General features: G+C 39.6%; 1 non-coding gene across 1 annotated transcript; it reads right to left on the bottom strand.

The window, feature by feature from the left end:
- Positions 1 to 19,521: 19,521 nt before the first annotated feature.
- On the bottom strand, positions 19,522 to 19,628 carry LOC131241852 (small nucleolar RNA R71). Its single transcript, XR_009169419.1, has one exon. It is a non-coding gene; the product is annotated as a small nucleolar RNA R71 (small nucleolar RNA).
- Positions 19,629 to 21,720: the final 2,092 nt, after the last annotated feature.

The raw sequence follows: 21,720 nt of genomic DNA, 5'->3' as shown, positions 1-21,720 counted from the left end.
GATTGGTCTGTTCTTCGACTAGTACTAGGTCTTCTTCGACTAGTCCTAGACTTGCTTCGACCAGTCTAAGAAATTCCTCGATCAGTCGTGAGTTTGTTACAAATTCCAGATAAAATCTGTTAGGCTTCGACTAGTCCAGGAATTTGTTCGACCAGTCGTAGGAACAGTGTCGACTGCATCTTCGACCAGTCGAACATCTTCGACTCAAATTCCAGCAATGGTTTATAGTTTCTTCGACCAGTCGAAGGAAACCTACGACCAGTCTTAGGTGACCTACGACCAGTCGAAGGTGACCTTCGACCAGTCGTAGAACGGTCAGATCATATCCCGCCGAATTTTTCAAATATCTGTTGTTGCTTCGACTAGTCGAAGATCTCCCTAGACCAGTCGAAGACACGATCTGCTCACCTATAAATAGTGCACGAATCTCAGAAGAAATTATCGATTTAATTAATCTATTCAAGCCAATCCTCGTCGAACTTCTGAGAGATAATTCTGTGCTCCATCTAAGCTAAGTGTGCTTATTTAATATTCTCTTTCCTTAGCTTTATTTAATTGATTTTGTTTCTGCTATTCCAATCTGATTTGATAAGAGGAATTATTATTCCCTTTCTTTGGAATCAAAATCAATTAAGGCAAGCCCTATTTGGTTTAATTTAAAATCTATTAGAATTAGAACCATTGTAATTGAGTACTGGACATTGAACTTGGACATTCAATCATCTACTCTGATTTGGTTCTACCGGGCTGCTACAACGAAGGAGATAATCAGGTATTTTACATTTAATTGTAAATTCCTTTTTGTTTTGGTTTCTTTCAAGATTTGCCAGAAAAATCTTGTTGTATTGGTTATCTGAGGAGAGCCAGGAAAACTCAGAAGTGGGGTTTTTTTAATTGTGTAAGCCCACATACAAAGACACAATTGTAAAGGTTTTGGGTGAACCTGGGAAAACCTATTTTTAGTGAACGCTAATATCCCCTGTGTGAGGATATTAGGAGTGGAGTAGCATTTTGTGTGGCTGTTGTTTAACAGTTGGTGAACACACAGGCGAACCACTATAATCCCTTATGTTGTGGTTGAATGATTTATTTTTCTAATCTTTAATTATTTTGTGGGATGTATGTATGGTGGTGAATGTTGTAATCATTTAATTCAAGCATTGTGAGAATGTTGTAATAGTTTAGAATTTATTTTCTGCTATTCCTTTATCAGCTTGATATTTAATTTCTTTTGAAAGTTGTTCCAGCAAGGTTGCCCTGCCATTTTTATGGTGTATGGCTGTCCCTAGAACAATACATTGTTGATTACAATTTATTTTAATTCAGTTTGTATTTGTTTCTGTATTCCTCTTCGATTTGAGATTTGATACAAAGATCTTTCTAGAAATAAGGTTGTCCTACCATAAACTCTGGTTTTTGGTGTAAGGTTGTCCTTAGAATAACATTTGTATCAACCTCTCAAGATCTGAATTTTGAGGTTATTTTACTTTCCTGCATTGTGATTAACTTTGGCTATCATATTCTTTTTAATTCCGCTGTTTTAAGTTTTATTTGGCATTGTCCTATTCACCCCCCTCTAGGACAGATAGCTTGCCCTTCTCAGATCTCCAATGAGGTAATTAGTTCTTCATTTTTGGCTAATTCAGATCACTCAACATCAGCAGAATGAAGACTGGATTGCATCTTTTCCTGTATCTTCTTTACGTTCAGATCCTCCTCCCAATCCTGTGTCTCCAGCTGGATAATCTCTTGCTTTAGAAGAGCAATTCAGATTTGCATATTTATCTTGTTGTCAGTAGAAGCTTCAATTTCTCTTGAAGAGATAACTGTTCTTAATCATGTCGAGAGATGATAGAGGCAATCTGGGAAGCTTTCTCTTTAGAAGATGCTAGTTGTCTTCCATACTCCAAAATTTTCGAAGGAACAACTATATTCTCGACTGACTTCAAAGCAATTATTGAATTATGAAATCTTGAGAGAGCATCGTACATAGGACAGACATTGACTTTGGCCATTCTCGCAGCACTATTTAAGACATCATAGCAACGGCTAGATCCGACCATTGATCGAGATCTTTAAACATCTCAATAGTTGTTGACATAGAATTCCTCATTAATGTTAGTTTATATGCAGGAATCTGCTCAAAAGATAATATATTCGATACATTAGCAATGGAGCTAAAGCTAGTCTTGCCGTTTTGAGGTAGATTTCCTATCATATAATAAAAAGGAAAGAGTTATAGTAAGAATCACAAAGGCAAGCAATATAAAAGTATAAATAAGAAAAGGAATATACCTTTTGCCAAGACTTGAGCAATAGGAGATTGCATCTCCCTGGCAGAGGAAGGACCAGATCTTATCATCTCAATAAAAGAAGGTGCTCTGGCCTCAGTACTTAGCCTATGGTCATCAGAGTTGGCAAATCGGTTGGCTCTACTGGAAAGAGAATTCCACGAGCCACCACCTTTGGTGCTAACAAAGGAATCAAAGAGACCCTCGGTGAGACCACTGGTGCAGCCGGAGGAAGATCTGTAAGGGGAGTATCATTCATCCCAGTATTGACAACATGAGCACCTAAAATAAAGAATATAATAATAATAATGAGATAACTATTAATATATATATATATATATATATAAGATTGTAAAAAAATTTCTTACTCGGCGAATATCCATATTCTCCATAATCCAGAGGTTCATCTTCTTCCTCCTCTATGATTGTCGGGGTCTTCGTAGGAATATTGGTATCAGGAAAAGCTTTAGAAGTTGACTGGAGATGTTCTTCATTGATAGAAGTACCTTCCGCAACAACATCTTCCTCACCATCAATGTCAACTTCTCCCTCCTCGAAGTCATCATCTTCATCATCCCCTTTAGTATCATATTCAACAGAAGCAGTGCCTTCAAATGAAGAGACTGAACTTTCATCCTCTAAATCTTCTTCATCTACTTCTTCGATAATGACTTGCTTCCCTTTGGAGGGAGAAGTAAGGCTACCTCTTGGTTAAAAATCTTTATTAACTAGGATCGAAGAAGCTGGAGCAACGATCCTTTCTTGAGGAGAAGGGGGAGAGGCTTGAGAGCGCAACCAACACCTTGTCATCGGTGAAGATGGACTAAGACAGGTAGTTTGAGGGACGGGAGAAGGAGCCAACTAATCTTGAGGTTCGACAACATTTTCTTGAGTCGAAGAAGAAGCTTCTATCACTTCCTCAATCACTCTCTCAGGACGATCCCCTGGGACCTTTTCAAAATCCCTAATGACCCCATAAGCTATCCAACCTTCCAAAGTGTTTGCTGATTTTCATTCACGAATGGGATCATCCACGGATATCTTAACACAGAGCTGACCGGGAAAGGGGGCATGACTTGTTTCTAGCATGAAGCTTATCCCTTCTTCAAACTTATGACCCCTGAGCCTTGGTGGTGAAATCCAAACAGGTGTAGTCATAGGTAAGCATTTATTAATTAAATATGACTGATGGACCCACCATCTCATGTGACTATATGAAGCACGAGGGATGCGATTGCTGCTCGAGATAATGAAAGAAGATCTGACTCGGCCACCCAGAGCTGCTTTCATATCATCACCTAATTATAAGGGCCGGTCCCATAACTCTACATTCGCCTAGTCACCAACTTGCAATCCTCGAATGGTTTGGTTGAAACCAAATTGACAAGCCAAGTGGCTCGGATAATACGGATCCCTCCAAAACTCCACGCCTCTCTCAATGGGAGACTACGAGATCGGATCGAGAGGTAAAATATCCTTTCTCCTGAGGTAAGTGATGCAGAAGTGGAAGTAATTGATATTATCAGCAAAAGAAATCGCATTAATGACCCATTCATACGATCTTTTCACCATCACTCTCTTCTGAGAAAACCAGAGCGGGATATGGGAGGGATGGATGCAGGCCTTCTCTGAAACTTTGAATGTCCATTAGAAATATACACTGAGCCAGTTGGTGATGTAATGTCATGGAGTGTAAGTTAAGGAAGAACCGACAAAAGGACTTTTCACGTGCGAGGCAATCTCTCTAAGATCCCTATAAATTGAGCATAGGACTGGAGGAGCAAGAGAATACTTGAACCCTTCTGCCATTGCACCAGCAACAACAAACAGCATAGGGAGAATGATGGCTGCCCACTTTGAGCTGGGGAGAACCACCATGCTCAACCAATATATAAGAAACACCATAAGCTCCCTATCAAGGCTATACTCCGGATGCTCTTTTATGTTGTCACGGAGAGTTGTCAATTCTCGCAAATGGGAGCCACTGAATCTGGAAAAGAGGGAAAAGATAGGTGATGAGAAATATAAATCAAGATACATTAAGAAATTGTTAGTCCATAAGGGAGAGAAATTATTGGAGGGCTCTGCTGAAGTGTGCAAGCCATTGCATAGGTGAAATCTTGTGAATATTCAGGAATTTGGCCATCTCCTTAAAAACTTCAATAGTCATTTCTAAGATCGAGGCCACATAGCCTAAAGAAGAGATATAGACCAGTTCTTCATTCGTTAGCACAAATTCATCGTAGAACTTCTCGGTCATTGGAGATCGGCGATTCGATGCAGATCCTAGAGCGTCATGCTCATCTCGCACGCAGGAAGATGGAAGGAATTGGTTGTAGGACACCAATAATTAAGGAAGCCTTTCAGAATAGAGGGCTCCTTGCAGAAATGTTGCGATGTAGCTTCTATCACATTGTAAAGATCAATCTTAATTAAAATCTTCGAATGTTTGGCCAAGATCGCCGCTGCCCATTCAGAATAGTAGTTGCGAGAAGTTAGGAGGCCTCTCATCCTGAATTCTTCAGACTCCAAAGCAATGGGTGTTCTCTAAAACGTAGGTGAAGCATCTCATAGAAATAAGTTGGGAATAGATTATGCAGATTATGAGAAGGGGTGAGGAAGATCATCGAATGAACGCCACCAATCTGCTCGCTTGGCTTCTTCGCCAGTAAGATACCTTCCAGAATTCTGGGTTCCCTCGATGACCAAGATTCTGTGTAGGCTAGCTTCTCTTCGTCCATTTTATCTGATGGCTCGTAGTTGAGGATAGAATGATGGCGGTGAAGATTCAACGCGATCACCATCATACCTTGCTTATAAGGGTTGTTGAACTTCATAATACCCTTGATTACTCAAACCATCTCCCAGGAATTCTGGAGTTTCTTCTTATTATGCTCTTTGATCTTCTCCTGGAATTCCTCGGCCTTATTACGGTGAGTCTTCTTTGACTTAGATGGGGGAGGAGTGTCTTCTCTCATTAGTGGCTTCTGACTCATCATAGGCAAGTGAGTCGTCGTCTTTAGCCACTCATCCTAGTTAAAATCCCGGCCGTGTCTCGGCGGCCATTCAATCTCACCCATAGAGTTTGTCCTGTGAATGGGAGAGGGCAGTGTGGCTATCTGATCAGCAAAATCGAAGGTGGGGAGCATGGGCTTTATGTAAGCGGGATTCTTACTAGTAGTTTTAAAGTATTTACATGACGGTTGGTCAGGAGATGGTGATTGTTCAGTGGCTTAGGAAGGTGAAGGATTTAGCAGTTCTTGGTGGGAGGGTTGTACTGTGGAGGGCTCGATAAGGCGGTAAGTCCTCTTGGTGAAGGCCATGGTGAAAAAGTTTAAATTTTAGAAAAATTTTGAAAAAAGCTAAGTCTAGAAGATTCTAGAAAGGAGTCCGTTACACGGGTTGCGCAAACAAAGTTTGTTGCATGAGCTGTGCCTTGCATGAATAGAATATCTGTTGGACGGGTCACGCAAATGAAATCAATTGCACGGGGAGATAGCAAAAAGGCAGAGCTTCGCTATAAGGAAATAGAAAGTGAGGAATAAAGGAAGACTTTCGGTATTTATAGAGAATATGGCCTGAGTATGGTATTTGAGCGCCCATTACGCAAGTCGCGCAAACGATTGCAAGAATTGAAGAATGGGTGATTGATCACGATTCTTTGATTCAGAAGAAATAAAGAAAGGATCAAGGGGGCATCTGTTAAGGCATAAAAAAGAAGAAGAATGAATGAAGATGGAAATGATCAAGAAAGCAGAAGTTAAAAGAAAAATGTGAACAAAGAGTGTCATTTTATGTGATTGCATGGGTCCACGTAAACCATATTGGTTGCAAGAGCTGCGTAAAAAGTCCCGTTGATTGTGCGAGCTGCGTAAAGGGATGAAGATGTTGTTTTGTATGGATGGTTAGATCTGATGAAAGGTAGACCCCATGGCACAGAGATCGAGGGTTCGCACGTGTGAAGGTCTATAAATACCCCACTCCCCCTCTCATTTAAAAGGTTGTAGATTTTTGGGCAAAGATCAGAGCTCTAGAGAAGACTAAAGGTAAGAGAAGAGAAGGAGGCAAGGGTTTGCGCAGGTCCGGACAAACCATGTCAGTTGCGTAGCTCCGCGCAACAGGGCTATTGCACAGCCAGCAAGGGTTAAGGGCTGATATGTTGCTGAAATTGTCAAGCTCCAGTTCTCCTTTTGCACAAGGATATGAGCTTTAGAAAGAAAAGATCAGACAATCAAATACGCACAATGTTCCTCTTAAAGAGATGATGAAATCACAAGTCAAAATTCTGCTGGATTTGATATTTAGATTCAATAATTGAACTTTGTCAATTTCTGTAATCTACCTCAGAATCAAGGGATATTTGAGGATGTAAATAAATTCAATATTGACAATACAATGATTGTTCTTCATACACTCTCTATGTTATATTTGAATAATATAATCTCAAAAATCAAATACCTTTCTTTCTTGTTCGAAACAGTCATGATGCGTGGCATCAATCTTGATATCGGGGTCGAGCAGTGCATGGGGTCGTGCCACGTGTCGAGTTGGAGTAGTCGAGGGGTCGTCGTACGGACTCACATTAATAGGCATTTTTAATGACTGCCATGTGGCACTGCTGTTGAGGGTCAAATATTGCATATTGGACCCCATTTATATCTTGGTTTTATGAACATGATGTTGTTTAATGTCTCATTTTACTTATGTTTATGTTGTAAGGTGAATTTGAGAGCTTGGATTGGAAAATGTGATAAAAGCATGGATTTGACGCTCAAAGATCACCAAGGCAAAGAATAGATCTTAAAAGATAAAGATTGAAGATTTCATGGTCCCAAGATTCAAGAAAACCATGTGGAGAAGGAACGAAGCTGAAAGAATAAGTGCAGAATACACATTAATTGTGTCATCGAGCACCATTTGATGACATCGAGGACACATTTGATGACATCGAACACAAGTCGATGACATCGATTTTATGAAGGAAAATCGAGTTAGTCACTGGTCAAATTGAAGATGTTTTTCAATGACTCGAGAACTTGTTGGATGACTCAAAGCTCTGCTCGATGACATCGAATACCTGCTCAATGACATCGAATTTTTGATGGAATTTCGGTAAAACTCAATGGACATATTGGGCACCATTTTCGAATGCTCGAAGCACTCCTCGATGACATCGAAGATTTGCCCGATAACATCGAAGATCTATTCAATGACATTGAATTTATTAAAAAAATTGGATTAACTCTCTAGACTATTTTGGACACATTATCGATTCCTCGAACAATGCTCGATGACATCGAAGGCCTCTTCGATGACATAGAAGGTTACAAAGTCTGGATAAACCTATAAAAGTATGAAAAAAGCACGTATAAAAGACACCTTCGATGACATCAAAGCTTGTTTGATGTCATCGAACGAATCGCGTGAAATTACGCGAAGTTACGCGAAGTGGTAAATTTAAGGCAGTTTCTGGATTTTTCCAAAGATGTGCGAAAGGAGGTATTACACAACTATAAATAGGAGTCCCCAGGGCATCCTTGGAGATCTATCTAATCATTCTAGCATTTGGAGGAGTGAAGCACAAGGGCGGAGAGCCGTCGCTAAGTGTATTTCTTCTTTCTTCCTTAGTTTTTCATGCTGTTGAGGCACAAAAATATTTTATTGAAGTGGTAAGAGGATTCCATGGTGTAGATCTTTCCCAAGGTCATTCACTCCTTATTTTGGTAAAAATCCATGTCCGAGGGAATTTTAGGTATTTTGGTAAAAATCCATGTCCGGGGGTATTTTAGGTATTTTGGTAAAAATCCATGTCTAGGGGTATTTTAGGTATTTTGGTAAAAATCATGTCCGGGGGTATTTTAGGTATTTTGGTAAAAATTCATGTCCAGGGGTAGTTTAGGTATTTCAGTAAAAGGTAGTAAAGAGGGTGTTTTGGTAATAAAGGGTGCACAAGTACCATTTTAATGGAGAGAGGTTGTACACCACCATTTAAGGGAGAAGCTTAGTGGACACCGTTGTTTAAGAGAAGTAGATGTACATATGTGAAGGGAAAAGTGGTGGTGATCACCACTTTGTAAGAGAGCAAGGGCCTATAAATACCCCTCCCCTGCCTCATTTGAGGGGTTGGATCAGTTGATAAGTCAGGATACAAGAAGAGTGAAGAGGTGTGAAGAGAAGAAAGGGAATGAAAGAAGTTGTTACGCCAGCTGCACAAGTGAGAAACTCACTGCACCATCTGCGTAAGACAAAGAAGCATTGCGCCATCCGTGCAATGCAAATGGCTTAGACGCCACTTTATGTGGAAACCTATCTTTAAGATAGGCCTTGCGACGACCTGCGTAATAGAAATGGGAGAATTCCCATAAGCCGTATGTCATGGAATGCTGGCTGAGGGAAGATTTCCCTTATGCGAACTGCGCAATCACTTTAAAAAGTCTCCATTGTGCCAAGGCTTCTACACCACTATCAATGGAGTCATGCTCAAATACGAGGCTTTCAATGAAGCAAAGGGGAGATCTATACCTTCCACCAGATTCCTCTCAGAATTTCAGTCGTGAATGACCAGTTTTGGTCATCCATTAATGTGGCCCACTGAGATTATCAGCTGTAATGGCAGCTGAACGGTCTTCTTGCAATCGATGTAATGATCAAGTGAACATACATGGCCACCAAAGGTCAGCATGACTTTGATTGGTTTTTCACCCTCTACCTGATGGACGGTTCGGATCAATCTTTCACTTCATGATGGTGGCCCATAATGAACGAATGTAGTCTCTGTTGCGAAACAGAGTCGACATACATCAACTCTGTAAAGTGTGATGGCTTATTTGTTGAAGATAAGTGGAAAATCAACTCCAAACATTGGATTCAGGGCCTAAGAAGGACTGTTTTTGGAGTGAAATCGGTGTGGTCTATGAGGTTGTCTACTTCGTCGTTCATCTTATGTTTAACGGCTAGGATTTCGCAACAGCTTGCATGGTGGCAAAAGGACACCTAGGAGAGGGTAATACCCACCCTCTGGAGTGAATAGACGAATCGGATTATGCAATGGAGCGGAGAGTGGGCCCCACTACTCAGAACCAATAAAACAATGTCCACACGTTGTTTCCTTGGAGAAGAAGGTCGGGTCAACCGACTTTGACCAGGGATGTTCGCCTAGTGCGCGTTGAGCGCATGTGTACATTATGTACATGCAATGATTAACGATCTCCATAGTGATGTTCGTGAGAAATCTGCTCCGTCCATCCATTTTGCCACTGTGTTTAAGGGGTTGAGACCGAATTTGAAGTATATCCAGATATTAAGCGGGCCCCAAATCAAGATTTTAGGGGCTGATTTGACAGTTTACCCATTTCCACAGGGATCCAGGAGCTGAAATTTGACATGTACGACTAATTTATGGTCCCAAGGCTATATATAAAGTTTCAAGCCGAACGGATGGTGGAAACCCTGTGATCTTTTATTCTCGGCAATTTTCAGGCCCGTTTAACATGAGCAGCCTGATTTTCTTGGATCTTGGCCATGTAAATTCATCAATCTCGGTCCCCTAGTTGTCTCTGCACTACATTTCAACGAACTGCTCCACGTTTCAAGGAAGAATGATCTGAATTGATCTCAACAGTCAAATCAAGGGCTTCAAGCCCGCACGACCCCCATCTCCTTGAAGATTGGTTAATCAATTCAACATTCCTACTTAGTCCTAGGAGATGACTAAAGTGACTGTCGAAATGCTGCTGAAATTTCTATCGGACTATCTTCTCTTTTATTCATTGCGTTGCATTAATTGTACTTTATTTTCAGAATCAAGGGAATCCGAGGATGTAAATGAACTCAGAATAAATGTGATCAATGTTCTCTCATCAAATTCTTTGTTATCATTGAATAAATCCCCCAAATTGAATGCATTTTGTTTCCTTGTCGAAATAAAATGGCAACTCTGCTAGGGACTTATTATTCGATGGTAACTTAGAAAATATTCAGAGAACATTTATCACTTTTTGGCGTCTATATAGACGCCAAAATGACAATTCTCAATGGGAACATCCTCCCCTTCATCTCTGAAAATAAAGTACAATTTTATTTAATAAATTAACTAACACTCTATTCTGAATGAGATATGTCGTAGCGATCTTTCTCCCGATTAACATAGTTGCCTACTTCACATCCAACGAAATTCCACCAGAAAGTATCAAAGAAGATCAAATAAGTCGTGATCAAGGACAAACAATGTTAGGTAACAAAGAACAGATATGTAAAGAAGAATGAAGTAAAAAAGTAGGAATTCACGTGTTTACATTGGCTCGCGCAAGCTATGACTGGTTGTGCGGGGCCGTGCAAATGGTATAAGATGTCGCATGCACCTGTGCAGCATTAGACTAACAAGTATGTTAAGACCTTTACACTGACTTGTGTAAACCATGATTGGTTGTGCAGACTCACGCAAAAGGTATAGGGTACTGTGCGTACAGGGACAATGCTGATTCGATCAAGCTGATGACGACGTCTGAGATTTGGTGAAAGATGGGCCCGTGGCATGCATATCATCCTGCTGAGCACAGATAACAGTACATTCGAAGTATGCAGAAAATAGAAAATGTGTCAACATGATGTTAATCAGCCTTCACCAAATGGATGTGTTACTGAAGACTCTACTTTTCCAATAGCGACTACAGTGAACAACAATGAACCCTAAGACGAGCCTCTAGATGAGAAGTTAGTTCGACTGAATCAGGCATTGCTCGCCAACAAATAAATGAATCAATTAGTGAATTAATGAATTCATCGGTCAATAGAGAACCCTGGGGGCATCGTCACAACTTACCAAAGTAGAAGAACAGTCCAATTTGTAATTTGAAAAGGGTCAAAGTGAAGCTACTCAACTCTCATATGAATCAACTGCTTGAAAGTCTTAAAAGAGTAATAGCAGATATTGCCGAAGAAAGAAAGCAAAACAAAGGATTGTGAAAGGTAAATAGTTGAAATTCCGCTAAAGAGAACATCGGCGATTTTACAAATAAGAAAGTAAAGAAAGGGTTCAGACAATTCAAAGACTACATGAAATATACATTTGAAGAAAACGGCATACTCTTTATGATTGCTAGTTGCAGAGAAAATTGAATTACCATGGTTAACGTATTAAAGGAAATAAAACAAAGAAGAAAAGAAGAACAGGCAAGAAGAAAGCAAGACAACGTGTTGGCTTAGAAGATTCACTGCACAATTATTTAGGGGGCAGACAAGGGCATACAAAATACGTTATCTTTGAAGATAAACTATAGTTTTGATGCTTCCAAATAAAAAAGGGGCAGGATAAGTAAAATTTCAGAATGTCAAAATCTCATAATCCCAAAGAGGTAATCGTTGATTCGCCGAGATGATAATTGTTTATGATAATTGTCTATAACAATTTTTACAGGTTAAAGTTGGGGTAAAAGCAAGGATTGATGATTGCTATCAAGCATTGGCGATTGTCAATGACAATTCGAGGAGCAAAAGGATTGTGAAAGACAAAGCCATGTACTCTCCCTTATGAGAATGAATAAAAGCGTAAATTTTCAATTGACTTCGAAATTCAGGAGAAATTCAGGAGATACAATTGAAGAAGAAAGAAAGTGAATGGCTTGAAGAACAAGTTACAGAAGACAGTTGATGAAAGTAAAATTGTTAAGGTGTACAACATAAAAGAAGAAATAAGAGTACACAGGCTTAATTAGTTCAAGACTGGGGGCAAAGCTAATCTTGAGCAACAAAGTATGAGATGATGCGACATCAGTATATTTGTTACAGGTCACAACCTCATGATTTTGATTATGAAAGACAAGTGAGTAAAAACAAGACAGGTGAGTAAAAACTATGAAATGTATTTCTTTTGTGTATATGAATAAAATGCAGGCTTTCAAGTATATCAAGTCATCGCCAAATGTAAAGTAAAGCATTGATGATTACTGCCAAGTGTTGACGATTGCTGTCAAGCATTGATGATTATTGTCAAGCGTTGACGATTGCTATCAAGCGTTGATGATTACTGTCAAGCGTTGATGATCACTGCCAAGCGTTGATGATTGATGTCAAGTGTTGATGATCGCTGTTAAGTGTTGATGATTACTACTAAGCATTGATGATTGCTGTCAAGGATTGACAACTATCGCCGATGCCAAAGATTTCCGTCGGTAAGTACCGATGATTATCGCCAAAAATAGTAACCATCATTGTCATCATTAATCGCTTATTAAAATTGCTATCATCGCCAAGCTGATACACTATTTTAAACATGATATGAATATTCTCAAAACATTATTAGCAGCAGTGAAATATCAATTATTGATCACCATCTTTTGGCAGTGGAATAAACTATATAGCCAACCACATATAAATTTGATGACAGCGATGGTTGCTCATCATTTAAGGCAGCCTAGCCAAACCTATACGGCCAACTATGCATAAGCCCTATCTCCATCGCCATTCGGGCAGCGACGAGAAGCCAATGGCCCTAAAAAGCCCGTGAAGGTCATCGTACGTATACCCATGCGGGCTGCGGATGAAGCTAGCGACTAAAAGCCTAAAAGGTCAAAAAGTCCTCAACGGCTAGTCACGCGTAACCCCCATGCCTCCTGTATAGCTTCCGGTAGCATCATGAGGAATGGAGGAAAATGCCCTCCCATGAATGGGCTCGACCTTGCAGGCGAAGAAAAAGCAGGTCACAATGTGAGCTCTTTGTCCATGTCCATAGATAGACCAACCATGCATAAGACCCCCCAGATCTTTGGTTTGATTTCAGTACTAACTCATGAGGAAGGGCTTAAAACAACTCATTGATGGACTGGCGGCCCTAGATTTGTTACCCCAAAGGTTGCCTTGTGAGCCCCGTGAACTCTAGAGAGTTACTACAGCCAACCCTGTGCGTAATTCTAACCGAGTTCATGACCCCGGTAGCTTCACTAGGCCCCTCTGATGGATCGCAGTTTGTGAAATCACCAGGCAGTGAGAAGTCCAGCGAACTCCTAAGAGTTATAGAGACCATCATCTAAAGCCACCTGACTCCACTACTCAAGAGTCTAAAAAACTGCATGGGCTCCAACTACTTATGAGCTTAAACTATGTATTACTCCAACTACTCAAAAGCCTAAACTATGTGTATAGGTGTCAGTCCAGTAGTGTCAGTCCAATGGTGTCAGTCTAGTAGTGTCAGTCCAGTTTAGTAAAGTCCAGTCAAGTCAAGTCAAGTCTAATTAAGTTAAGTTTAGTCTTGTCCGGTCAAGGTATGGTCAGTCAAGAGTATACTATCTCCATTGCTCGAAAGCATAAACTATGTGCGATATTTGAAATCTTGCAGATACATATTTCACTTTAGAGATGCTCAAATATACAAAGCATAAACTATGTGCAACATTCAAAATGCCGCAGATACATATTTCACTCTGGATATGCTCAAATATGTAATTGCCTGATGAAAATTTTAAATGTTGAGTAAACAACATGCAAAAATACGTTTCTTTTGAATCAGGTTCAAATTACATCAACAACAAATGCCTTCAAGATATTGGCAATTATCTACTCAAAAATTCAAGTCTTCAAGGTCAATTAATATATTGACAAACGCCGAAGGTCTTTTCATCTCTCGCCTTCTTAATGAATAGAGAAATATTATCGCACAAGATTCTCAAAAGGGGGCAGAGAATAAACTAGTGAAGAATTATCATTCTCTCCCAGACAATATAAGGATTCGGGTATATTCTTTGGATTCGTTAAAGGAGTAGTAAAGATTATCCATCCTTCAGGAATATCAGCAGGCTTCACTTCGAAAATATTATCTTCTGAAGAAATCTTTATGCAACATTGACCAGGAAAGGGGGCGGGATCTATGTCTTCATCAGTAATCTATGCTTTGGTATTTCTGATAATCTCTTATGCATGATGGCAAAATTCATATATTGATGTCATAACTTCTTACTATCTTAGTAATGATATCGCAAGACTCCAAGTACCAGATCTGATGGAGACCAAGAACAAACAGAATCATCATCAGTAACTTTTATGTCCTTTGGAAAGTTATTAAATGGAAATTGAGAGAAGTTTTATTTATTTTTCAAGATTAGTAAAGGTCTAAGGAAAATTTTATGTTAAGGAGCACAAGTTAGAAACGACTTAGCAAAAAGACTCAGTGATTGAACCTTTGGAGCTGGAAATGATATCTCCAAGAGCGCGATTTAATGAGCAAAAGATGCAACGCAAAGCACGATGACAAGCACAAAGATGAAATGATTAAATCATTATCAAATTGCAAATTTCACAATCAGCCTAAAAAAAGAAGAAGCTTTTAATATATTTCAAAAAATTATCAATGCTTCATGAAGCTAAATTGGAAATTATAATGTCTTGAGATACTAATTCTGATTAATTTGGTAGGAAAGATCATCATTTGAAAGCTTGGGTTATGCAGATCATGAATAAAGGAAACAATTGAAAGAGTTGTTGCAGCAAGAGCAGCATTAAAGAACAACCCCCTAGATACAATTGAAGGAAAGAGTCGTCGAGTTGATAAAAGAGACCGTTGCAGCAGTAACGGTGTTGAAAGAAAGTTCTCTGATCAAGTTGCTCAAAGATGAAGTCGCCATAATTATTATTGTGACGAGTTTTAATGACCAAGATAATTCTCTCTAGTGAAGCATTCACACGACACTGCTAGCAGGGGCATTCAAGTCTTTTGTTCGAGCGCAATCATTCAAGTCTTCCATTCGAACGTGATTGTTCAAGTCTTCCGTTTGACGTGATTGATCAAGTCTTCCGTTTGAACCTGGAGCATTCAAGTCTTCTGTTTGAGCGCAATCATTCAAGTCTTCTGTTCGAGCGCAATCATTCAAGTCTTCCATTCGAGTGCAATTGTTCAAATCTTCCATTTAAACGTGACCATTCAAGTCTTCCGTTTGAATGTGATTGTTCAAGTCTTCCGTTTAAACGTGAGCATTTCAGTGTTCCGATCGAACGCGATCATTCGATCTTCTGGTCAAGTATGACCATCCAGTCTTCCATGTGAGCATGATCATTCAGTCATCCTTCAGTTTCAGTTCATTCAAGTTCTTCGGGCGGAGGAAGATCGATCCTCCATTTGATTTCAGGAATCAATCAAAGAAGGATCGAGGGGGCATCTGTTGAGGCACATAAAATATTTTATTGAAGTGGTAAGAGGATTCCATAGTGCAAATCTTTCCCAGGGTCATTCACTCCTTATTTTGGTAAAAATCCATGTCTGGGGGTATTTTAGGTATTTTGGTAAAAATCCATGTCAGGGGGTATTTTAGGTATTTTAGTAAAAATCCATGTCCGGGGTATTTTAGGTATTTTGGTAAAAATCCATGTCCGGGGGTAGTTTAGGTATTTCAGTAAAAGGCAGTAAAGAGGGTATTTTGGTAATAAAGGGTGCACAGGTGTCATTTTAATGGAGAGAGGTTGTAAACCACCATTTAAGGGAGAAGCTTGGTGGACACCATTGTTTAAGAGAAGTAGATGTACATATGTGAAGGGAAAAGTGGTGGTGATCACCACTTTGTAAGAAAGCAAGGGCTTATAAATACCCCTCCCCTGCCTCATTTGAGGGGTTGGATCAGTTAATAGGTCGAGATACAAGAAGAGTGAAGAGGTGTGAAGAGAAGAAAGGGAATGAAAGAAGTTGCGCCAGCCGCAAAAGTGAGAAACTCACTGCACCATCTGCGCAAGATAAAGAAGCATTGCGCCATCCGCACATTGCAAATGGCTTAGATGCCACTTTATGTGGAAACCTATCTTTAAGATAGGCCTTGCGTGACCTGCGTAATAGAAATGGGAGAATTCCCATAAGCCGTATGTCATGGAATGCTGTTTGAGGGAAGATTTCCCTTGCGCGAACTGCGCAATCACTCTAAAAATCTCCATTGCGCCAAGGCTTCTGCGCCACCGTCAATGGAGTCATGCTCAAATACGAGGCTTTCAATGAAGCAAAGGGGAGATTTATACCGTCCACCGGATTCCTCTCAGAATTTCGATCATGAATGACCAGTTTTGGTCATCCGTTGATGTGGCCCACTGAGATTATCAGGCTGCAATGGCAGCTGAACGGTCTTCTTGCGATCGCTGCAACGATCATGTGAACATACATGGCCACCAAAGGTCAGCATGACTTTGATTAGTTTTTCTCCCTCTACCTAATGGACAATTCAGATCAATCTTTCACTTCATGATGGTGGCCCACAATGAATGAATACAGTCTCTGTTGCGAAACAGAGTTGACTTACGTTGACTCTGTAAAGTGTGATGGCTTATTTATTGAAGATAAGTGGAAAATCCGCTCCATACATTGGATTCAGGGCCAAAAACCATCCAGGAAGGACTGTTTTTGGAGCGAAATCGGTGTGGCCCATGAGGTTGTTTGCTCCGCCGTTCATATTATGTTTAACGACTAGGATTTCGCAATAGCTTGCATGGTGGCAAAAGGACACCTAGGCGAGGGTAATACCCATCCTCTGGAGTGAATAGACGGATCAGATCATGCAATGGAGCAGAGAGTGGGCCCCACTACTCAGAACCAGCGAAACGGCGTCCGCAAGCTATTTCCTTGGAGAAGAAGGTCGGGTCAACCGACTTTGACCAACGATGTTCGTCCGATGCACGTCGAGCGCACATGTACATTATGTACATGCAATGATCAACGGTCTCCATAATGATGTTTATGAGAAATCTGCTCCGTCCATCCATTTTGCCATTGTGTTTAAGGGGTTGAGACTGAATTTGAAGCATATCCAGATATTAAGCAAGCCCTAAATCAGGATTTTAGAGGCTGATTTGATAGTTTAGCCATTTCCACAGGGATCCAGGAGATGAAATTTGACATGTAAGGCTAATTTGTGGTCCTAAAGCTATATATATAGTTTTGAGCCGAATGGATGGTGGAAACTTTATGATCTTGTATTCTGGGCAATTTTCTGGCTCGTTTAACATGAGCGGCCTGATTTTCTTGGATCTTGGCCGTGTAAATTCATCGATCTCGGTCCCCTAGTTGTCTTTGCGCCACATTTCAAGGGACCGTTCCACATTTCAAGGAAGAATGACTGGAAAAATGATCAGAACTGATCTCAATGGTCAGATCAAGGGCTTCAAGCCCGGACAACCCCCATCTCCTTGAAGATTGGTTGATCAATTCAACATTCCTTCTAAGTCCTAGGAGATGATTGAAGCAACTGTCGAAATGCTGCCGAAATTTCTATCGGACTATCTTCTCTTTCATTCATTGCATTGCATTAATTGTACTTTATTTTCATAATCAAGGGAATTCAAGGATGTAAATGAACTCAGAATAATGTGATCAATGTTCTCTCATTAAATTCTTTGTTATCATTAAATAAATCCCCCAAATCGAATGCATTTTATTTCCTTGTTGAAACACATGCTTTCTTCTAGGGTTTTAGTTCCGTTAATCATGACTATGGTTGGCTAAACCTCTTAGCTAGGGCTAAGAGGTGAAGCTTGTAGTTGATGGGATGTTTTCTATTGCTTTAATTTATGTTTATGTTGAACGCTCTTTGATTTTAGTTTGATATTTAAGAAATACTTTCAGTTTGTAATGGTTTATTGTGACTTAAATTACAATAGATCTGTGATAGCTTTAAGTATGTTCTTTTCATGTATTAAGATTGTGAAATTAGGAAATCCTGCTGTTCACCATCATCCCTTGGGCATGGTTAGATGACAGAATCCCTTCTAATCTTCATGATTCTCTTCTGTTTAGTTATGAGATTGGTATATCCTATTGTGAGCCATTATCTCCTGGGCATGGTTTTGTGATGGAATCACTTCCAGTTCTCATAACTCTCATCCATTGAGAATTAGGTCAAAGGAAGTTCAGATTTGGTTTTACTGAGATATCTTCCAATTGGATAAGATGGGACTCTGATTCCAGTTGTGTCCTTGAATCAAGCATAGATCTCCCTGATTGTTATAAGTGGATCCTTAGAAACCCTAATTCCCACCTTTGAATTTCTTAAGTTTTAGTTGAATAATTCACAATTACTCTCTCTACACTTCCAAATTTAGGTTTACATCTTCTTCTAGTTTTACTTCTAGTTGCTTTCAGAATACACACAAGATTAGTCCCTGTGGATTCGACCTTGGTTTCACCAAGATTATTATTACATCGCGACCCTACACTTGGGGTTGTGAACAAGTTTTTAGCACCGTTGTCGGGGACTAATGGTTGCGTATTTTTGAGATTAACTAGTTTTGAAATTAGTTTAAGATTAGGGTTTTTTATTTTTTTTATTTTTTGGATGAAGGTTTTCTGAATTATTTTAAAAACTAACTTTACTTTCTAATTCTAGGTATAGAAACTTTCTATTTTCTGTTTTTAGAAACTACTTTCTAATTCTAAGATAGAGACTTTCGTACTTTGTTTTTTTTAGAAACTTTCTATTTTTTGTTTTTAGAAACTTTCCTATTTCATTTTTTTATTTAGAAAGTAGGTTTCTTTCCTTATTTCCTTTTTAGAACTAACTCACTTTCCTTTTTCTTTTGTAGGATCCCAATATAGAAACTTCTAATTTGGTAACTTCTTTCTATTTTTACATTTCTTTTTTCTTTTTTCTTTTTTTAGGTTTAGGTTAGAATCTGAAATAGAGGGCTGAGAGTGTTTTATGCCCAAGTGGGTCCGTAACAACACTCGATGTCTTTTGACTGAAGGAGGATTAGTTGAGGGGTTATCTGTCCATCACAGGATTAGACACCACTCGAGATCCTCAAAGTTAATTGAGGTTATGGCTACAAATCAACCTATAAATCAATCAGTGAATCAGCTGCAACCTCGAGTTGCGGAAGTCCAGGATGAGAATGAAGTGCACCATGCACCCTCGCCTCGTACTTTACGAGATTACTTACAACCGGCGAGGGTGAGCACCCCTTCTTATATGGTTTTTTTAGGAAACACAGAAAACATGGATATTAATCCTAGAGTGATCCAACTCCTTCCAAAGGTCCTTGGACTTGAATCTGAAAGCTCATACCTGCACTTGTAAGAGTTTGATGAGGTTATAACCACTTTATACTTTCTTAACATGTCTGAGGACATGGTCAGGCTGAAACTCTTTCCTTTCTTCTTAAAAGAGAAAGCTAAGACGTGGTTGCTCTCACTACGTCCGTGATCTATTACACATGGAATGACATGATGAAGGAGTTCATAAAAAAATTCTTTCCATACCATAAGACGAACACCATCAGGAAGTCGATCATGAACTTCGCCCAAAATGAAGATAACACATTCTTCCAATGTTGGGAGCGGTTTAAGGATCTCATCAGTTCATGCCCACAACATGGTTTTGAAACGTGGGGCAAAACAACTTTCTTCCATGATGGACTGACATCTTCCATGCACCAATTTTTTGAGACGATGTGCAATGGGGAATTCATGAATAAGAATGTCGATGAGGTGTGGGATTACTTTGACAAACTCATTGAAATGGCATAATCATGGGACATCACCCCAAAACCTAGCACCACATCTAAGCCTACTCAAGCAAGGGAGAGAGGTGGGATATACTTACTGAAAGAGGATGATGATATAAATGCTAAAGTGGCCAGTCTCGTAAGGAAGGTTGAGGCCATGGAACTTAAGAAGGATAAGGCTAAGGAAGTTGTTTGCGGTATCTGTGCTTGCAACATACATACAACTAAAAATTGCCCAACGATACCTGCTTTTCAAGAGGCACTGAATGAGCAATCGAATATTGTAAACAACTACGAAAGACCTTTCAATGGACCCATCTCTAACACATATAATCTTAGTTGGAGAAATCATCCGAACTTTAGTTGGAGGAATGAACAAACTGCTACTCCTCAAGGAATCCCTAACCAATTCTTGAATCAAGGGAAACCTCAAGAGGATCTGGTCTAGAAACATATTTAAAACCAAGAGCTTATCACTCAGAGTATATTACAAACCCTTCAAGACCTTTCAAAGGCCATACAAGGGCGTGAGACAAAATATTCAATTAGGGAAAAAGGGATTCTTCCAGCCCAACCTTTCCCCAATCCTAAACCATAATACAAAATAAGCGATCCAAGCTATTCAAATCAAATGGAGCAAGCTAAGTCTATCACCACTCTTAGGAGTAGGAAGATAATTGACAAATATATTCCAGTAAGGGCTAAAAAGTCTAAGGACCCGGAAACTAATAGACCTAGCAACACTCCACAAGACTTGAATCTCAAAATCCATACCTGCACTTGCAAGAGTTTGACGAGGCTATAGCCACTTTATACTTTCCTAACGTGTCTAGGGACATGGTTAGGCTGAAACTCTTTCCTTTCTTCTTGAAAGAAAAAGCTAAGACATCGTTACACTCACTACAACTGCAATCTATTAGCACATGGAATGACATGATGAAGGATTTTATAAAAAAAAATTCTTTCCATACCATAAGATGAACACCATCAAGAAGTCAATTATGAACTTCGCCCAAAGGGAAGATTAAACATTCTTCCAATGTTGGGAGCAGTTCAAGGATCTCGTCAGTTCATGCCCACAACACAGTTTTGAAACGTGGCGCATAACAACTTTCTTCCACGATGGACTAACATCTTGCATGCGTCAATTTTTTGAGACGATGTCCAATGGGGAGTTTATGAATAAAAATGTCGATGAGGTGTGGGATTACTTTGACAAACTCACTGAAACTGCACAATCATGAGACATCTCCTCAAAATCTAGCACCACATCTAAGCTTACTCAAGCAAGGGAGAGGGTTGGGATATACTTGTTGAAAGCGGATGATGATATAAATGTTAAAGAGGCCAGTCTCACAAGGAAGGTCAAGGCCATGGAACTTAAGAAGGATAAGGCTAAGGAAATCATTTGCGGTATCTTTGTTTGCAACATACATACAACTGACAATAGCCCAACGATACCTGCTTTTCATGAGTCACTGAATGAGTAATCAAATGCCGTGAACAACTACCAAAGACCTTTCAATGGACCCATCTCTAACACATACAACCTAGTTAGAGAAATTATCCGAACTTTAGTTGGAGGAATGGACAAGTTACTACTCCTCAAGGAATCCCTAACCAATTCTTAAATCAAAGGAAACCTCAAGAGGATCCGATCTGGAAACATATTTAAAACCAAGAGCTTACCAATCAGAGTATATTGCAAACCCTTCAAGACTTTTAAAGGCCATATAAGGGCGTGAGACAAAAAATTCAATTGGGGAAAAAGGAATTCTTCTAGCCCAACCTTTCCCCAATCCTAAACCGTAATACGACATAAGTGATCCAAGCTCTTCAAATCAAATGGAGTAAGCTAAGTCATCACCACTCTTCGGAGTGAGAAGATAATTGACAAATCTATTCCAGTAAGGGCTTAAAAATCTAAGGACCCGAAAGTAGATGAAACTGATAGACCTAATAACAC

The sequence above is a fragment of the Magnolia sinica genome, chromosome 3 (genome assembly GCF_029962835.1).
Source record: "Magnolia sinica isolate HGM2019 chromosome 3, MsV1, whole genome shotgun sequence".
NCBI classification, from domain to species: Eukaryota; Viridiplantae; Streptophyta; class Magnoliopsida; order Magnoliales; family Magnoliaceae; genus Magnolia; species Magnolia sinica.
The sequence above is the reverse complement of the archived record's forward strand: the minus strand, read 5'-3'. Positions and strand labels throughout refer to the sequence as shown.